This window comes from Podarcis cretensis, assembly GCF_951804945.1.
Source record: "Podarcis cretensis genome assembly, chromosome: 8".
NCBI lineage: Eukaryota > Metazoa > Chordata > Lepidosauria > Squamata > Lacertidae > Podarcis > Podarcis cretensis.
The window spans coordinates 46,569,141-46,588,491 of record NC_137177.1 but is presented as its reverse complement, the minus strand read 5'-3'; the positions used below and the strand labels follow the sequence as shown (position 1 = coordinate 46,588,491).

At 42.5% G+C, this 19,351-nt stretch overlaps 1 protein-coding gene and 1 long non-coding RNA gene across 5 annotated transcripts in view; one reads left to right on the top strand and one right to left on the bottom strand.

The window, feature by feature from the left end:
• The window catches only part of LOC307222776, a 42,904-nt gene extending 34,758 nt beyond the window's left edge, over positions 1-8,146 (bottom strand). Inside the window, exons 1-2 of the long non-coding RNA XR_013841876.1 lie at positions 7,771-8,146; positions 3,008-3,168 (exon numbers count right to left, since the gene is read on the bottom strand). This is a non-coding gene — a long non-coding RNA (uncharacterized lncRNA). The remainder of the gene's footprint in view (positions 1-3,007; positions 3,169-7,770) is intronic.
• Positions 5,965-19,351, top strand: part of CDH8 (cadherin 8) — a 234,001-nt gene continuing 220,614 nt past the window's right edge. Inside the window, exon 1 of one of the 4 annotated variants that reach the window (XM_079988215.1) lies at positions 5,965-6,810. The gene's annotated coding sequence lies outside the window, so the exon portion shown is untranslated. Of the gene's footprint in view, positions 7,013-19,351 lie in introns of all 4 variants that reach the window. The other 3 variants (XM_079988216.1, XM_079988214.1, XM_079988218.1) reach the window with 3 other exon arrangements.

The following is a 19,351-nucleotide window of genomic DNA, read 5'->3' as shown; positions in this document are numbered from 1 at the left end:
GCTCCTAAGCAAACAGAGTCATAGTTCTTTGTGGCTGAGAGCCTGTAGCTGAAGTCCTTGTTCGTCTTCAGTGTAAAATTGCCCCTTCTTCTCCAAAGAAGAAAGAGTTCCAATTGCAGAAACCAGTCCTTTTTGTACCTGACAAGTTTCTCTTTCTCTCCCTCTCTCACTTCCTTTGTTGTGCTTTCTCTCTGTCTCCTCTGCTGTTCTCCCTCAGCATCCTCTTGCCAGTGCTCCCACCTTCTCTGCCTCACAGCTTTCCATCTCTATGATCATTCACTTCCCTTGTTGGCTGTCCTCATTTGGCTCCCTTCTCCATTTCCTCCCAGGCTTCTCTATGTTCTTAGCTGCCCCCAGTGAGCCTTGACTCGTTTGCTTAGTTGATGCCTCTTTTCTCTGGGTGATGATCTACAACTCCCATGATCCACTGTCAATGGTTGCTGGGACTAGGAAAAGACAAAACTATCAATTTTTATTTTCTCAGTTTCTTTCTCTTTTTTCTCACTTTTAAAATCTGTTGTCCATATTTCCACATCTATTATTATTAATATTAATATTATGTAGTCCACTTTGCTTTTTTACAATTAAGCAGTGTGTTCATTTAAATAAAGAAATAGATAAATTTTAGAAGTCTGCATGTACATTTTATTCAAATTTCTCCTGATGATAACATTAATGCAAGCAATTTTTTTCTGATATAATACATGTTTATATCTTATTTTCTCCAATATATCAGTTTGTATGCATATGCTGTTGGCATATACATTTCTATGCACACTTTCCCCTAGTCCATGCACTTTTGCACCTATTAGCATGCTGGAAAACTTAATTGTAAAATTTGGAGAAGTGTGAATTTGGAAGGATGGCTGTGTTTCAGTTGGCATATTTTTTGGGGGGAAGTGGGAATTATATAGGGCTGACGTTAAATGCAAAGTAAAACAATTTTCTTCACCATCTATAACTGAAGATGAAAACGGAATGCATAGGTTCTATTTTCCCTTTCTCCATTCCTTCCTTCTGTACTTAAGTTGCTTTCAGACTACCAGTTTATTAAGCATTCATCCTGATTTGTTTACACAAAGATTGTGGGGAACTTATACAAAGTCAGCTGTTTACTGACCACTCATTCTGTTTTGTTTGCAGGAACCCACATTTTCCAAAGCATTTCCTCGGTATGTTCCTTCCTGCAAAAATTATGTTGTTGTTGTTGTTTTAAGAAGGCTTGCTGTGCAAGAGCAAGAAATCCACTTTAATTGTGCAGCTTGAATTTACTAGTATGCCATTGTATCCTACCCACAAGATAGCAATAGACTGCAAGTGCCCCCAGTGGTAAAACACAGTAATTACACACAAAAGGTCTGAGATTCAATCACTGTCACCCCCAGGTAAAGCTGAGAAACATCTCTGCCTGAAAATTTGGGGGGCTGCTATCAGTCAGTGTAAAGGAAAGGACTGGTGCTGTGATTATTTTATTGTAATAATCTCTGTGTCTGATCTTTTCTATGTATACATTTTAATTCTACTAATGTTTAATTGTTTTTTAAAGATTAGGTTTTTATATGTTTTTAGCTGTATGGATAGTGCTGTATGGAAGTGAGAGCTGGACCATAAAGAAAGCTGATCGCCGAAGAATTGATGCTTTTGAATTATGGTGCTGGAGGAGACCCTTGAGAGTCCCATGGACTGCAAGAAGATCAAACCTATCCATTCTGAAGGAAATCAGCCCTGAGTGCTCACTGGAAGGACAGATCCTGAAGCTGAGGCTCCAATACTTTGGCCACCTCATGAGAAGAGAAGACTTCCTGGAAAAGACCCTGATGTTGGGAAAGATGGAGGGCACAAGAGAAGGGGACGACAGAGGACGAGATGGTTGGACAGTGTTCTCGAAGCTACCAGCATGAGTCTGACCAAACTGCGGGAGGCAGTGGAAGACAGGAGTGCGTGGTGTGCTCTGGTCCATGGGGTCATGAAGAGTCAGACACGACTAAATGACTAAACAACAACAACAACAACAACAACAACAACAACAACAATAACAACAACACAATAATCCCCCCTCCCGCAAAACATGTAAAAGGATATCAGATGTCAGTCAGCTCAAAACCTGGTCGGAGAGGAAGGTTTTTGCCTGGTGCCTAAATGTGTCTAATGAAAGCGCCAGCCGAACCTCCCTTGAGAGAGCACTCTGCAAACAGGGAACCACTGCAGAAAAGTCCCATTCTTGTTTTGCCACCCTCTGGACACCTCTTGTGGAGGAGGCACACAAAGAAGAGCCTCAGGGGATGATCCACGTAGGTTCATATGGAGAAAGGCAGTCCTTGTGGTATTGTGGTCCTGAGGTGTGGCATTGTAAGCTGCCTTGAAATTTAGCTTTGTGCAATAAAAGTGGAGTAAACTGCTCCATGGTCCTAGTGCAGCAGAACTGCTTCCTTTAAAAAAATAACCTTTTTGCAGCTATGAAATGCATTAAAAAGTGTGGACTGAAAGAATGTTTCATGGGAAGATTTGTAAACATCCTGCAAACAAATCAGCATGAATGCAGGATGAATGCTCGGTGTCCCATAACTTCCCTACAAACAAATTAGAGGAAATGTTTAATAAAGACTTGATGTATTCTAACTTCTGTGTAAGCTTTGTGCAAGCAAATCTGGATAAAAGCTCTGGAGGAGCCCTAGAACAATTGTAAATGGCACACTTGAATGCAGCACTTATTGCTGCCTTGCTCCACCCAGTCTATATTCCAAGCTATCCTAGAATTGGCTCACTCTTAGAAAGTGGCTGTAGGAGTGCAGTCTTAAGGCATATTCACAAGATCTTTAAAAACTCCAAAGTAATCCTCTGGAATAATTGTAGCTCCTGGAGCTATTCTCTTGTGGGTTTGAGAACCAATGTTGGCATTCTGCCTGTGCTAACAACATGCACTCACAATCACTTTGCACAATTAGCTATATTATAGCTCATGTCTTTAACACAAGGGGGTTAAAATGTGATAAATGGCAGTTCTTACCTCTCTAGATTAATGCATGCTTATCAATAGCCACAGATGTTCACGATCTTTTTCTATCCCTTTCTCTCTTCTCACACACAAAACTTCAGATGCTGTTGGACTCTCAACTTCTATCAGTCCCAGCCAGCCTGGCCGGTGTTTAGGGATGATGGCAGCTGTAGCTGGGAAGGAGAAGGAATCATAGCTCAGCAATAAAGCACATACTTTCAATTCCATTGAAATGAAATTATAAAATGAAATGAGGATATAACTGTGATGAAGGTCTGTTCCCTTCACACCCTGCTTGTGGGCTTCCCAGAGGCATCTTCAAGGCTGTTGGGAAAATATTGCTTGTCCAGATGGACCTTGGATCAACCAAAGATCCTCTTATGAGTACTGGTAGCTAAATGGTGGTGGGCATTTCAGATCAATTCATTCAACAAACAGCAAAGCACTGATCTTGTGTGTGTCAGTAGAGGCTGGTTAGTTACAGCAAATGGGGCACCAACCCCACCAACCTCAAGCTGTGTACATATTCCCATTTGCATCGTATTCAATACACCCCACTGCTAGTTTGGGAAGTAGTGTGCACATAATAACCTCAATCCACATCTATCCTGCATGCCGTTTTCTTTTGAAAAATCAAATCATTTTTATGTGTTTCCCATCAAATCAGCTTCAACTCAAATTGAGGTGGGGAGAGGATCTCTAGTTGCACTTTAAATTGTCAATGTGTACATGGCCTCAATCTGCCCTTAGCCAGACTGAATTGCCCACCTCCTTGCTTACAACCAGTAGAACTCAGCATGGAGGAGTGTGGAGACAAATTAGGATTACTTGGTTCTGGCCATCATTGGCTCTGCCTCCACCAGCTTTTTTGCTCCCTTGTACTCTGCCCTACCAAGCCCAATGGGTACCAGCCATCCCTGCTGTGTCTGTCTCTGTGTTGTGTGTCTGCTAAAATACAAAATAAAAAAATTCCTTCCAGTAGCACCTTAAAGACCAATTAAGTTAGTTCTTGGTATGAGCTTTCGTGTGCATGCACACTTCTTCAGTATCTGAAGAAGTGTGCATGCACACGAAAGCTCATACCAAGAACTAACTTAGTTGGTTTTTAAGGTGCTACTGGAAGGAATTTTTTTATTTTGTTTTGACTATGGCAGACCAACACGGCTACCTATCTGTTGCTAAAATACACATCAGTTTAGTTCTCCAGCAATAAAAATCAACCCACCCCCCTGTCATGGTGGGAGGAGCCAATTGGGGAACCACCAAGGCTCAGAGCCTGGGTAGTGATGGTGGGAAAATGGTGAGTGGTCAGGGGGAGAAGAGGGAGAAAACAGGGAAGAGGTGTAAGAAGCTGGAGAGATAACAGGACTTAATGAGCTGGGGGAGTCTGTGGCAGAAGTCTAGAATCAGAGGCAGAGAGAATGGGAGGGGAGAGGCCAAGAAGCAGAGATAAGTCAGACTGGTGAAGAGTCACAGGTGTCTTCCCTTCATGCTGAGACAAGCTCCCCTCCATCCTTGTCTCCCAGAGCCAGAAGAGGCATGAAAAGGGTGAAGGAGAGATTGGTGACGTGCAGACACAGTCCCTAATTGCTTGGAAGAAACCCTGGAGAGGAGACAACCATGGGGAGGCAGGGACCTTCAGTCTCAGCAATCTGTCAAGAGTGAGTCAGCAGTAAATCACACTGTGCAAGTTTGACTTAACTCTTTATTAGCAGAAACAAGATCTGCACAGCAGTGCCAGGCCTAATAAGCATAGCAACTTCTTCATGTGGGCATGGGGAAGATGAGTTGCTGTCCTCATTAGACCTTACACTCCTGTGCAGATCTTGCTTTTGCTAATAAAGAATTAACTCCAACTTGGTTAAAACTTTGTTTTACTTGTTCATTTCTGGGGGAAAAGGGAATTTAAGAGCATCTAAGAGGTTGGTGAAATTGTAAATTGTGTAGAGAGCATAGCTGCAAATGCATCTCTCCCTCACAACACCGCTAGAGCTTTTTAGAGTCACTCAGTGAAATGGATTAGTTGGTCAGGTGCCTGGAAAGACAAAGTGAACTACTTACAATGCACATACCATGAGTTAAGGAATTCCCTGCCCTCAAGGTGTCCTGATATCTGGCCACAGTGCTATCCTATACATGTGTGCTTGGAAGAATATAAACCACACTGAGTTGAATGAGTCACTACTGTAAGTAGGCATAGGAACATAGGAAACTCCCAAATCAGACCACGGCCTTATCTAGCACAGTACCATCAATCCTAACCAGCAACAGCTCTCCAGAATTTAAGGCAGGCATCTTTCCCAGCCCTACCTGGAGATGCTGGGGCTTGAACCTGAGGCTTTCTGTGTACAAAGCATGTGCTCTGCCACTGAGCCAGGTCTCTTTCTGCAAAATATTTCATCAAAGATCAGATAAAGCCATAGATCTAAAAATCACTGTCTATTTCAGCACCACCTTCACTGTTACCACCTTCAGGCCTTGCTCACGTCTTGACCATCTAGAGACATCTGACTGGGCTACGCTAGAAACCGAATACTGGGGTTAGATGCAGCTTTCCTCCAACCTATCCCAGGAAGTCTCCGCTGATGTCCTCAGGACCTGAGGACGCCTTCTTCCAGCCACTCTCTTCAGGCTTGAGGAACCTGTGGCCCTCCCCATGTTGCCAGACGACAACTCCCATCACCACTGACCATTGGCCCAGCTGTCTCCAGCTGATGCGAGTCGGAGTCCATCAACACTGGGAGGGCTACAAGTTCTCCACCTCCGCTTAGGCCTACAGTGTGCCCCGCGGCACCTTCTCCTTGCGTTTTCTCTCTCCAAGAGCGGGAAAACTACAAGAGAAGTTATTGCACCCATAATTTGCATGGAGTGGGGGGAACGCTAGCCAAAGACAGGACATCAACAGGCTTGGCGCGGTGTCAGTGGTGGGAATTTACTCTAGATTCCTCGTTCCCTCCCCCTTCGCTTGAAGCCTCCTCCTTTTCTCTCTCGCTCCGATTTTCCTGCTTTGAGGAATGAAGAGCAGCAGAGTCCTTAAGAGGCGGTAGCTGCGCAGGTGAGGAGGAGGAGGAGGTGGTGGTAGTGGTGTCCTTGCCAAGAAATCGCCCCGAGCCGGCTGGCGGCAGCCTTTCAGGCGGAGAGAAGGGCTCTTTAAAAAAAGGGAGGGAAAGAAAAAAACACAGAACCCCCCGCCCCTAAACAGAAACCCCCAAAGAGGACTAGAAAGTTAAGCGCGCCTGCGAGATTGGAATGGAGCAGGCGCGCGTTCCAGCCCGGCGTTCTCGGGAGCCTTTAGACCTGCCTCCAAGATCAGCCCAATAAGAACTGTCAGGGGAGGCTCTCCGCTCCTCACTTTTCTTTTTTTTCTCCCCCCACATCGCTTCACAGTTCCATTTGGCAGGCGGGAACGTCGGAGAGCCAGAAAGCGAGCGAGCGAGCGGCTCGGCGCGTCTGAATGAGTGGATTTATTTTGGAATATCCCTCCCGTTCGCTCGGCCGGAGATGGGCTGTTGCAGCTGCTGCTGCCGCCGCTGCCGCCGCTTGTGCTGCCGTTGCAGCCGCCGCCACCGCCGACGAGCGTTGCAACGGGAGACGGAGACCCGGCACTGATCCAGCCCCGCGCTTCGCCTGGCCAGTCGGACCGGAGAGGAGAGGAGCCCCAGTCGCCCCGGCGCTTCCCCGCTCCCCAAGACCGTGGGAGAAATAAATATTTTTATTTTATTTTATTTTTTTAGAAAAAGAGAAAAAATAAAAGCCGAGGGAAAGCGAGCGAGCCAGAGGCAACATTGGTGTGAAAGAATGAAAGCCGGTCGGAGGCAGGTACCCGCTCTTGGCCAAGCTCGCCCGGGCTGGCGACTATTCGCCTCCCGCTGAAAGAACAAGTAGCCACCTTTCCAGTCGAATCTTACGATTATTTGGGGAGGGGAGGGGGGAACCGTATTTATTTCACCGCGCTGAAGTAGGAGTTTGCAAGACGTTCCTTCTTGGAGCTCCGGGGGGGAAGAAGCCAAGCAGGAGGTACCTTTTGCCGTTATTCTTTTTTGGTACGTGATAAGATTTCTCCTGGGTTGGAGAGTCTTATCACCAGGAGAGGAAGAGGGTCGCGGAGGGAGAAGTATCAATCTCCAGCTACCTCGGTCTCTCTGATAGCTCGGATAGTTTTGTCTACTTATTCAGCTGGGTCTTCTTGAGGATTCCTGGTTTGGGGGGGTCTGAGTGAGGATGGTGGTGGAAGATCTCAAGGTGCCCATTCCGGACATGCCTTTCTGCAGGACTCTGCGATAGCGGTGGGGTGGCGTGTGGTCACCGGTGGTGGAGGGGTTGGTGTTTGTGCCCCCCCCCCCATTTTAGAACACTAAATCACTGGTCTCTTTCCCACCATCTGGTTGATAGATCCAGGCATACATTCAAGACTTGAAAGACGTTGCCTGGTTGGTGTTGAGAATTTTTCTCTAACCGCCCCCCCCCCCAGCCAGATATATTGAGAATCGCCTTCTAAAAAAAGAACATAGCCAGCCGCCAGCCAGATACAGAGAAAGGAGGATAAACTGGGGTGGTGGAGAGGGGCAATCTAAAAGCAGAGAGGAGGGAGAAAATTAACATTATTATTTTCATTTAATGTTAAATATTATGCTACATTGGCTGAGAAAATCAAGGGTTTAGAAGTGAGCCTCTCTCCTCCCGGTTTCTCAAAGCAGTAAGTGAGCAGTCAAGCTCCTTTTCTACAAGTTGCTGCCCCCCTTCCCCCAAAACGGGAACGGACCTCAGTTGCCTACCTTAGCAAAGCTGCAGCCATATCAAGATGAAACTTAGGATCAGCCCCCACCGCACCCCATGTTAGCTCCAGTCCCTTGATAATGACATGCTTTCCAAGGAAGATACGGAAAACATTACTGACCCTCTCCCTCCAAGCCAGCTTCTCTCTCTCCTAAGCGCTTCATCCAGAATTGAGGAGGGGTGGTGTTGGGGAGAAGGCTTGGAGGAATAACATGTTCTCTTATATTCCTGCTTGTATCTAACAGCTGCTGGGTAGTAACATCCCAATCAAGCTGTCAAACAGTTTTCCCCGCCAGGCTACAGTGAGCCATGGCAGAACATTTTGTTCAGCCATGGAACAGCATAGGCAACAGATCAGAACATCTCAGATTTGGGGCAATGTAGGCAGGAATTTGCTCTAGGTCCTTATTTTTGCAGGTGGTCTTGGTGGGGGCTTTCTTAAAGGAATCACCAGAGGAGTGGCAGTGCTGGTTAACGTGGTTTCTGCAAGGATACAAGGCTTAGAGTTTTAACTTAAATAGGCTGCAGGGCTGCAGATTTGGATGGAATCCTTCCAAAGTGACTTGCAAAACCAGCCATCGATGCCAACAGGTACCAAACTATGTTAAGCGCAATTCCATCTTTAACTTCCCCTTCCCTTGGATACAGAAATAAATGCAGATACAGACAGACAAAAAGAGTTATCCTTAAGGTTGATAATATGCTGAAGGAAGAGGTAAGAGAGGAAGAACCACTGGCTATTGATTCCCAGGAGCAGGGACTCTTTGTCAGTCACCCATTACTGTTAACTGGCCATGGACTCAAAACATAGCATAATGTTTGCATTAGGAGGGATCTAACAGCTGCTCACTTCAGTTCCAATTAAATAATGTCACTGGTAACCAGCAAAGCTATAGAGAAGCCTCTTAACTTTATCCACCCTCTCTTGAAAATTCCCAGCAAGGCTTTCTTTGCAGACAGGGGCTAAGACTGCAGTCTTCTGCCCTTACAGAAAGTAAATTCACTGACATCATTGAGACTTGATTCCAAGTAAGCATTCTTAGGATTGGATTGCTCCATGTGGCACTTTCCAAGGAAAGCGTTTAGCAGGAATCCTAGAATTAAGGCAAGGGATATCCAATTGGAGTTGACCTGCTACAGAAAGCCAAGATTTGTTGAAAATAATCAAAGGGAATCAGAGAGTTCCCAATGGTCTAAATTCACTTTTTAGCTGTCTGAGAAACCATGCAGAAGAACAGACGGAGACTAAATATTCCACATGCAGCGCCAGGAATGAAAATGTCACTATTAGTAATAATAATGATAGCAATTAAAAATCAAAGTTTATAATAAGAAGTTGGTCTTAGCTCTAAGCCAACTGTATCACTTTCCCAATTTATTTATTTTTTAGGGGGAGGAGAAGTACACCAAAGGAAAGGGATAGCTAAGCACAGTCTTGTCTAACTGTTCCATGCATCCAACATAATAGTTATGTTTCACTATTTGCTATCTGAACCACAGTCTTCCCTGTGAAATGCAGCTGATTTCACCCTCCCCCTGCAATATTGCTTTTTATAGATTCTTGTCTTGCTTACACACACACACACACTTTCCCCTTGAAATGCTTGCAATTATATGATGGATATTAATTAACCTCCACAATATCTGTACTTAGCTGCATCTTGAGGGCCTTCTGAAATAGGAGATAACTGCCAGCTGTATTTTGGGATTGAGAGACATGATAAGATTTGGGGAATCAATTATTATTGTTTTTAATTAAATGGAAATTGGTCCCTTAAAAATAGCTTTGGAAATGAAGGAACCTTTTAAAACAAACACCAAAGTTTCTGGGAAATACTGGTTAAAATATGTCTCCCTGTAACACTTTTCATGTGGTTGGTAAACAACCATTTCTTTGCTCTCCTCTTTAAAAAGGAGGAAAAGAGAAGATAAATACTGCTCTTCCGAACACTCTGGCATTGCTTCCTACATTGACAACGTGTCCTAGTGTATTTTTCAGGACACCTCAGCCATACCTGCACAGTACTTTTTCAAAACTCTCTCCCAAAAGCTATAAAATGATTGTCAAGGCAGCCCCAGTCCACATCTAAATCTCTTTCATTGTTTTTTTTTTTTACATCCCTGTAAAACAGCCCAATTGTATTTCATCACTGCAGAAACCACAAATTGATTGAATACTGTCAGTTTTATTTGCTCTTGATATTATGAATGTGTTCTGCAAGTCTTATTTATTGGGGAGTGGGCGTAGAGATGGGTACGCATGTAGTTAGGTTACATTGTTTCCCAGGCATACACATTTGCTGCATACATGCAGCCACAACCTTGGTGGCCAGTATAAATAGAAGGAGATCTAGGCATTTTTTCACACAGTTGCCGAGTCTCACCTAGTTGGCATATTATAACACCCTATGTATTTTGTATGGTGTGTGTACTCCAAAAACTGCATATTTTTGCTATTGAGAATTTTTATCTCTGCCAATAATGACTACTGATATTAATTTAATCAGTGGAAGTGAGGATTTGGCTCTCACCTTTGTACCAGCTATTAACAAAGATCATGTACAAATGGAAATTTGGTGTTCTTTGTTGGCACAGAAAAAAATTTTCAGTGAGGAAGCCATCTAACTTTTGAAAATAGAAATGAGCCTTTCACGGTAGATTGTGTCCATATGGAGAATGAGTGTGGGTTTCTTTAAACTAGTAAAAAGTGGTTGTTATAAAGGAGGATTAGTAAGCTGCAATGGAAACTGATGCTGATACTCTTTATATATAAATGTTTAAGCATATTTTGGTGAAAACATTGTTTGGTAATGGGCCAACTTTCAAGTGAAAGTCCCACACACAACTCACGCTAATGATGGTTGCATAACAAAATGGCAAGCCTTGCCACTCTTTGGTTATTTACTTCATTTGCTGCACCAGGTAGCCGACTGTACATGTAGTTGAACTTCAAATGCTCCCAAGCTTGGAAATACTGGATAGAAACTGAAAACAAGAAGTCAAACATGCACCTAACATCCCTTCAGATATTTTCCACTGTTAGCTGAAGGATTTGGGAAGACCAGTTTAAAAGCAGAGGTAACAACTCCTCTGTTTGCACCAGTGGCTAATCCAGTTGTTAGCAATTTCACGGCAATACACCATAGCAGAGTAGTTGGTGACTCAGGGTGTTAAATTTCCAGAATTCTTCCCCTCTCAGCATTTCCAATGAATAAGAAAAAACTCTAAATGTCCATGCAATTGGCAGTGCAAATGGTGAGAATGGGATTTCACCCAGGATGTAGAATCTCTGTCCTGATGATGGAGCATCTTCTCTGTTCCTCCATCAGTTTATCCACAGACCCATATAAATACTTATTCCACCACTTCAGAGATTTTCAAGCATGACCACTCCAGTACTTCTTTGTTGATTGATCAGCATTCATAACAAGGGTTTTGAATTTCATGGGAGAAAGAAACATACAAATGTTTGTTTTGTGTGTTTCCTTGTTTAGTATCTAAGTCGGTATACTGGGATCAAAGGTTCAGCCTCCTGGTGTTTAAATCTTAGTCCTTGGGAATGCCTGATAATCTAATTTCAATTTAGCTGATATGGTTCTGTTTATTTGGTTTTGGTTTTGGTTCTGGTTATTGTGGGTGTAGAAATCTTACTGTCAGCAGTGAGCAACAATATACCCACATGCTAATTTTGTCTAGCACTTTGTGTCCAGCAGTAACCACACAGGTTCCTTCCAAAGCCTTCAATAAGGTTATGAAAGCAAGACCATTCTTTTGCTGTTTGTAAAATGTGCAGTTTTAAGAGCAATAGCATTAGATTATGGATAGTGTTGGAACATGCAAATACACATGCATGACAATGCAGAGTAGTTTTGTAAATCTCATAAATCTTTTCATGATTTCCTTGTTTGGAAACCATCCTTCATCGGTCCTTAAATCTCAGTCTTGACAGACTGAGATTTGGGATGTGGAAACTGGAAAGTTTCCAGAACTACAGAATGTGACCTCTGAAGATGTGATGCAGGTATAACAAGGGAGAGAAAATGAGATCAACCTGGCAACTGTAGAAGGTCAGAAACAGAAATGAGTTCAAGACATGTCATTTAGGATGTAAACCTTCTCAGTTTACGGCCTGATCCCCCAAAGCAGTTTTATACTAAAGTACTTCAAATGAAGCTGGCTGGAGCCCATTTGCATAACCTTTAGAGTGGAGACCAGATTTTGCACAAATTCAAGCATATGCGTTTCACTGTGATATTTTCAAGCTTTGTTTTTGAAAACCACCTGCTTTTACAAACACATCCTTAAACCCTAACTGCTCAAGGCAAGAATGTTCAGAATCTACTTGCTACACTCAGGATATTTATATAGCATCCTATCCTGCTAGTAATCCACATCCAATAGCATCCATAATGTGTGTGGGGGGGGGGCAGTTTGTAGGTCAGAGCACAAACTTTGCATGTAAAAGGTCCCTAACATTTCCAGGCAAGACTGGGAAGACTTCTGTAGAGCTACTGCCATTCAGTGTAGACAATACAAGGCTATGTGAACTAAAGGTATGACTCGGTATGAAATAGGTTCTTAAACTCCCAATGCCTAGGCAGATGTGAGGGACTGAATTGGGATAATGTAAATATCAATCTTTGCTAACACGTTCAAGATGGATAATTGTTTTTACACATACAGTCACTTAAATTCTAGTAGCTCTAGATTAAAGCTTCCTTCAGATGTTCAAATGAAAGGGGGAGGAACAATTTTACTTTTCATGAAATTGACACTTTTCTGAAGTTGGGAATGGGTGGACCAACCTAAGTCCAATATGAGTCAGTTTCACTCAGTCATGTATAGGTCGTGTTCCATCCTATTTCTTTGTGGGTGCATGAAAGAAGGCATGCAAAATCCAGATGTATATTGTGCACATTTTGTATGTATTCTTCCTGTAAACTGCACATTCTTCCCAGTGTTTTTCAAAGTATTTCCTCTAAAATGCACATTTTGCATACATTTTGTTAATGTAAAAAAATTGTTAGAGTCAGGTCTATTTCTTCTTTTGAACATCTGAAAAAGGTGGGTTAGTAGTATTCTCTACACTGAAATGCAGCAATGAAATCCTGGTTAACTTTATCACTGAAAATCCAACCCTTGCATCTCAGTCCTGCATCAGATTGAAAATGTAAGCACCCTAAAACCCATTGAAACCCATTGAAACATCATGCTTAATTCTACATTAGATTGTAGCATTTATCTCATTGATTTGGGTGACCCTCAACTTCTAGTATGATGAGAGGGCTGCAGAATTTAACAAGGCATCACATAAATCCTGCTTCCTTCACTGAACATGCCTCCAAGGCACTGGTTTAGGACAGCAGCTTTAGCTCCTAATTTGGTCTGCTGATACGTGATATTAGCTACATTTCTTTGATCTACCTAGAATGCTCCCAACAGGATTTCCCAGGAGCTTCTACGAGTATCTTTGTCAAGATTTCCTTCCCATGATGCAACCATTGAGATAAATTCCATGCATGTACTCAGAAAGATTAATCCCCTCTTAACATCTTGATTTCAGACTCTGTCTTGTTACAAAGGAAGGCTGTTGATGCTTCTTCCGTTAATTATGCACATGATAGGTAATGCTGTCTGAAGACAAAAATCGAGGCTGAGACAACAATGCTTCGTGCCATGTCTCAGCAGATGACAGGGGGAAAATGATAATAAAACATCATATATATGGCCTCCATTAATATTTAAGCAATTTTCCTGAAGAACAGGACAAGCACACTCAAGCTGATAAAGCAGAAGTGATAAGTGGAGCTTAAGGTGTTGACTGGTTAACACCTTCTTCTCAGTAACAGGGCACTCCATTTGTCTTTAATGTGCTTTGCATAGCTTGCTTCCCATCCCTTGTCCTTTGAATTGATCTGAGAGTGTTTGGATTGTCTAATGCAACCCTCACCAAACCAAGCATGGGTCAGAGAGAGAATAAGAATGTGTGAGAGAACAGATTGGCAGGAACTAGTTGAAACTTGCCTATGTGAAATGAAGAGTGCTGAAAGTAGGAATGGTGGAGGAATTTGATCCTGTTCACATTTAAGGGCCAACTTGCCCAATTTTCACTCTCAGAGGCAAATATGTGAAACCCAGCCATCCTTTGAAATGCACATTTATCTGAATTTTTCAATGCAGTTCTCTGGCCAAGTAATATGTACAAAACTGCTAAAGTGAGCATAAAAATGAACACAGTGGTGAAAACTATACAAAAAATGAATTATATTAGAGGATTTTGCTTTGCAAACATGTGTATTAGGCAAATTTGTATACAGAAATGTGCATATTAGGACAAATTCTCATTAAAATCCTGATCAACTTTCACGGGGACATTTTCCTTTCCTTTCTTTCTTTTGAAAAAGAGATCTGAACTTAAGATTGAAAAAATGAGAAACCAACAGAAATAAAAATGACAGATCTGTTAACTCCTAGTTGTGGTAGAAGAGAAAGAGAAGGTATTTGGTTAAGAATCCTTCATTATTCTGTACATGAACAATACCAGCAGACAACTGATCGAAAGTGTCTGAGAGCTGGTTCTCTCTGCTTTTGACTCATTAGACAGCCTTAAACCAGAGAAGGTTTAATGTTTTTCAAGTACACACATAATGTACTTTTATGCATATTTAATCTATCCATGTAACAAACAGGTGTCTCTGCAAACTTAATTCACACCTGTTTGATTTGTGAGTGGAGGCAGAAAATAAAGAGACAAGAAAACCATAGTTGGAGTAAACTAAGGCTGTTTTTACCAATACAAAATGATCTGCACAGAATGAAAATGTGCAAGAATCTAATCACTTAACTGCTAAGCTTGATATAATGGATGAACCAATCCTGTATGTTGAAGGTGAGGTAGTCATATCTTGCCTACCCCAAACCCACCTGTTCAGGCAAGGAGGGGACCTTTTGGTGCATGCCCCCATGATGCAGCACAACTCCTTGTGAGAAGTTAGGGTCAACAGTGATCAATCTAGTGTAGCATCCTGTTCTCACAGTAGCCAACTAGATGCCTATGGGAAGCCAGCAAGCAGGATCCAAGGCCAAGAGCACTCACCCCTCCCATGGCTTCCAGGAACTGGTATTCAGACTGGTGCTGGGCAGTCTAATGTTTGTAGCCCAGAATATCCTGGTAGTGTCCCTGATGCTTTTTTCTTTGATTAAAAGGTTAGGCTCTTTCATTATTCCAAACCTGGCCATGCACACGCGCACACGCACGTGCACACCCACACCCACACCCACACCCACACCCACACACCTCCATCAAATCTGGGACTGAAGAGTTGAAGAGGCTATTTATTATTATAATTCTTATATATCAGTATTGAGATTATAGGCATTCCACCGTTCCTCCAAGGAGTTCAATGAGTCTCCTTTTCACCATGACGTCCTCACAACAACCCTGAGAGATATGATGAGAGACGGTGACTGGCCTATGCAAAGAACTTCAAGGCTGAGTACTGACTTTAACCCTGATCTCCCAGGTCCTAGTCTACATAGTCTACTTAATATCCTTCTAGCACATTCCCCATTCTGGAAAGAAGAAACAGAAGTGAATAAGCTGGGCGAGGGGAATCATCTTTCTCCATAGACCTGGAAATTCATGTGAGCCCTTGTCAACAGACCTGTGTGGCACCTTTAAGACTAAGCAGTTCAGGTTGCGATCCTGTACATAATTAGAGAGTAATAGCCACAGAATTCAGTGTGACTTATTTCTGAGTGACGTACAGATTGTTTGGCATTTACCCACACTAACAAGTTGTGACAGCAATTCCAAGCCAATGTAAGACAGGTGTTAAGCATTTCGACAACTGCAGTGTCTGCTCTTTCTTTGCAAAGGAGGAAGACAGGGTGAGAACAGGAACAGGTAGAGGCCACACAACTTTTCTCCGATAAGAGAAGCTACTATGACAGCAGGGACCTTTTCTGAACCAACACAAAGAAAAACCACACCCTTTTCAGTTTGCGTAGATGCTAAGTATGTGCACAACCACAGTGCTTAAGTGAGCAGCAGCTCACTTATAGGCTTCATTTGTGTTGACGTCCTTGCCCACTTGCTGATGCCCTGGGGGTGGAGATACTAAGACTCATCCTACATTAGAATAGATCAAGGGCCATCAAAGTAAGTTGATTGCTCTTAACTTAGAATTGCCTGGAAGAGCATGGTCTATGGTTTTAGAGGCACGCTTAGCTCACTTAACCTTGGGATCCTTTGCTAGAAGACTCAGGGCAGATAAAATAAAGTACTTTTCACACAGTGCATAGTTAACCTATGAAACTCATTCCCACAGGAGGCAGTGATGGCCACCAACTTGAATGGCTTTAAAATAAATTCACGGAGGAGAGAGCTATTAATGGCTGATAGCTGTGATGGGTATGCTGTGCCTCCACAACTTTAGGCAGCAATGCTTCTGAATATCAGTTGCTGGGAATCCAAGGAGGGCAGAATGTTATTGTACTCAAATCCCGCTTGCTGATTTCCCACAGCCATCTGGTTGGCCATTGTGAGAATAGGATGCTGGACTCAATGGTCTATTGGTCTGATCCAGAAGGCTCTTTTTATGTTCTTATTAGCTCTGACTTGGCATGAAGGAGAAATATGATTCCGTTCCCCTTTTAATTCTCACTCTCTCAGACAAATATGTGAACTGAAACCCAGCCATCCTTTGAAATTTACACTTCTCTGAAATTTGCAATGCATTTCTTCAGCCAAGTAATGTGTACAAAACTGCATATATTAGTGAAAATGATTCAAAACTCCATTATATTTGAGGAAATTGCTCTGCATATGCTCGGTATATTTCACAAAATAAAATGCAAAACTACACTGGAATAAATTCACAATAAAACGCTGATGAATTTTCATGAGGTGTTTTTTTTTTTTTTTTTTTTTAAAAAATCAAATCTTCAAATTTAGCCACTCCAATGTAACTGCATGAAGCACACTTCCTGTGATTAACACATGTTGGGGGCTTTTATGTTAAGTGATAAGTGATACAAAAACAAGGGTAATTTGTTATGGTGGCGTCATTTTTAAGTAAATAAAAACCACATCATTTTAACTCCTTTTTATCACTCACCAGCTCAAGTATGTAGTGTGAGCTACTTCCTTTAGTGATTCTTTGTCTTCACTTTTCCACTGACCCATGGGCTTTCTTAGCAAAGAGAGAAAGAGAGAAACATGTCAGTCTGTTAGAATGAGTAGTTTTCTTAAATGCTATTAAAGTACACACACACACACACACTCTTCCCAAACCTATGTAATCTGTGCTCACTGAGTGTTTTAGTAGATAATTTCATACAAAATGTAGAGTCCAAAATATACTTGCAAGTAAAGGGGAAGTTGGACGATGTTTTTTTCACTGAGGAAAAAAAAAGACAACTCATAACCCATCAAGCTGAACGCAGGCCACCCAGCCATGGATTGTGGTTTACCAGGAGCTTGACAGGCCCCTGCATTTCAAGTCCCAGATGAGTGGCAACAACAGGAGATGTACTGAGCCCACTGGGGCTGCTGTACATGGTTGGTAACCTGCATGCAGTTTGGGGCATCACAGATTGTTTAGACCTGCTCTTGGTGAACCTTCTTTCTTTCTTTCAGAATTATAGCTGTATTGGTCACTGTGAATGAGGAGCCCAGGAGTTTAATGAAAGAATGTTAGCATCCTTTGATAAGTGAAAATCACTATCCAGCTTTTGTAAAGCAAGATGCATGAAAAGTTTGGGAAAGGGACAGCATCCAAGTACTTGCAGAGATCAGGGATATGATTTTGATCCAAGTTTACAGTTTGTATTCAGAGAGGAAAAGGAGAGAAAAGTTAGTTATTTGGGTATGTGGGTGTTTGGGTGCATGTGTTATGCTTTCTTTTGAGAAACTGAAGGATTGCTGGTTGTGCAATCTGCTTATAGCTGCCCAGAGTGGCTGGGGAAACTCAGCCAGATGGGCGGGGTATAAATAAATAAATTATTATTATTATTATTATTATTATTATTATTATTATTATTGGAGTATCTCTGCCTACACTGAAATCCTCCTTGCATACTTGTAATAACACTAAATATTTAAAAATGTATTGTAAATCTCTCATCCAGAGGTAGGAATGGATAAACCCGTCAATTTCATTTTCTCTCAATTACTCATTCTTCCAGTTTTTAGTTCACCACTGTTCTGCACTGTTGTTGTTGTTGTTGTTGTTGTTGTTTTCCCCAGAAGTGAAAACTCATAAAGCTTTTTTAATTTAAAAAGTGCATTGCAAAATTCAGAGAAATGCAAGTTCTGAAAGATAGCATGTTTTGGATTGTGTATTGGTTCTCGTTAAAATGCAGACCAAACCAAATTGATCCTATATCCCAGTCCAGGGGAAAGTAATGGTGCGCTCTTATGCACATTTGCTGAAAAGCAACTTTCCGCTGTATTTATTTTGCTTGCTGAAATTAAAATCTATTGGAAATGTTTGTAGCTAAATATTGTTCTACTAACAATGGAGTTATCAGCATTTATTTATATAATCTTTCTCCCACTTTTCAGGCAGAAAAGAAAGAAAGCATCCTGAAGTGGCTTTATGTGACGTCAAACAAAAATTCAATACAGTGCTGATGGTACATCAAGGATATATAACCTAAGGCCCTCCAGAAATTATTGGAGGCCAATTCCCATCAGCCCCAGTCTGCATGTCCTATGGTCAGGAATGGTGGTACTGGCAGTGCAACAGCATCTGGAGAGCAGCATATTAGCCACTCCTGCTGTAAATAAATGGAAATGAGGGACAGGCCCTGTCCTTAGGATTATTATTTTTAAAGGATAGATACAACATAGGCTACAGGAGAGGAGAGGTAGAGGAGGTGGTTCAGCTTGTGCCAGAATGAAATGCTGGTTTGTAAATAGGGACATAAGAAAAAATGGAATTGCTTCTCGTGTTAATGCAATGCTCCCAGATGCAAACCTCCTTCCCCTCGAATATACATACTAATGCACATTATCAGGGTAAATCCATTGCAGACAGACAGACAGACAGACAGACACACACACACACACAGAGAGAGAGAGAGAGAGAGAGAGAGAGAGAGAGAGAGTCTCTCTCTCTGTGTGTGTGTGTGTGTGTGTGTGAGAGAGAGAGAGAGAGAGAGAGAGAGAGGGAGGGAGGGAGGGAGGGGGTGGGAGACACTAAATAATTATTATTATTTCCCCAGCCACTCTGGGTGGCTTCCAACAAAATATTAAAATACAATAGTCCTTCAGAAATTAAAAGCTTCCCCAAACAGGGCTGCCTTCAGATGTCTTCTAACAGTCTGGTAGTTGTTTTTTCCTTTGACATCAGGTGCAAGGGTGTTCCACAGGGCAGGTACCACTACTGAGAAGGCCCTCTGCCTAGTTCCCTGTAACTTGGCTTCTCGCAGCGAGGGAACCACCAGAAGGTCCTCGGTGCTGGACCTCAGTGTCTGGGCAGAATGATGGGGGTGGAAACGCTCCTTCAGGTATACTGGGTTGAGGCCGTTTAGGGGTTTAAAGGTCAGCACCAACACTTTGAATTGTGCTTGGAA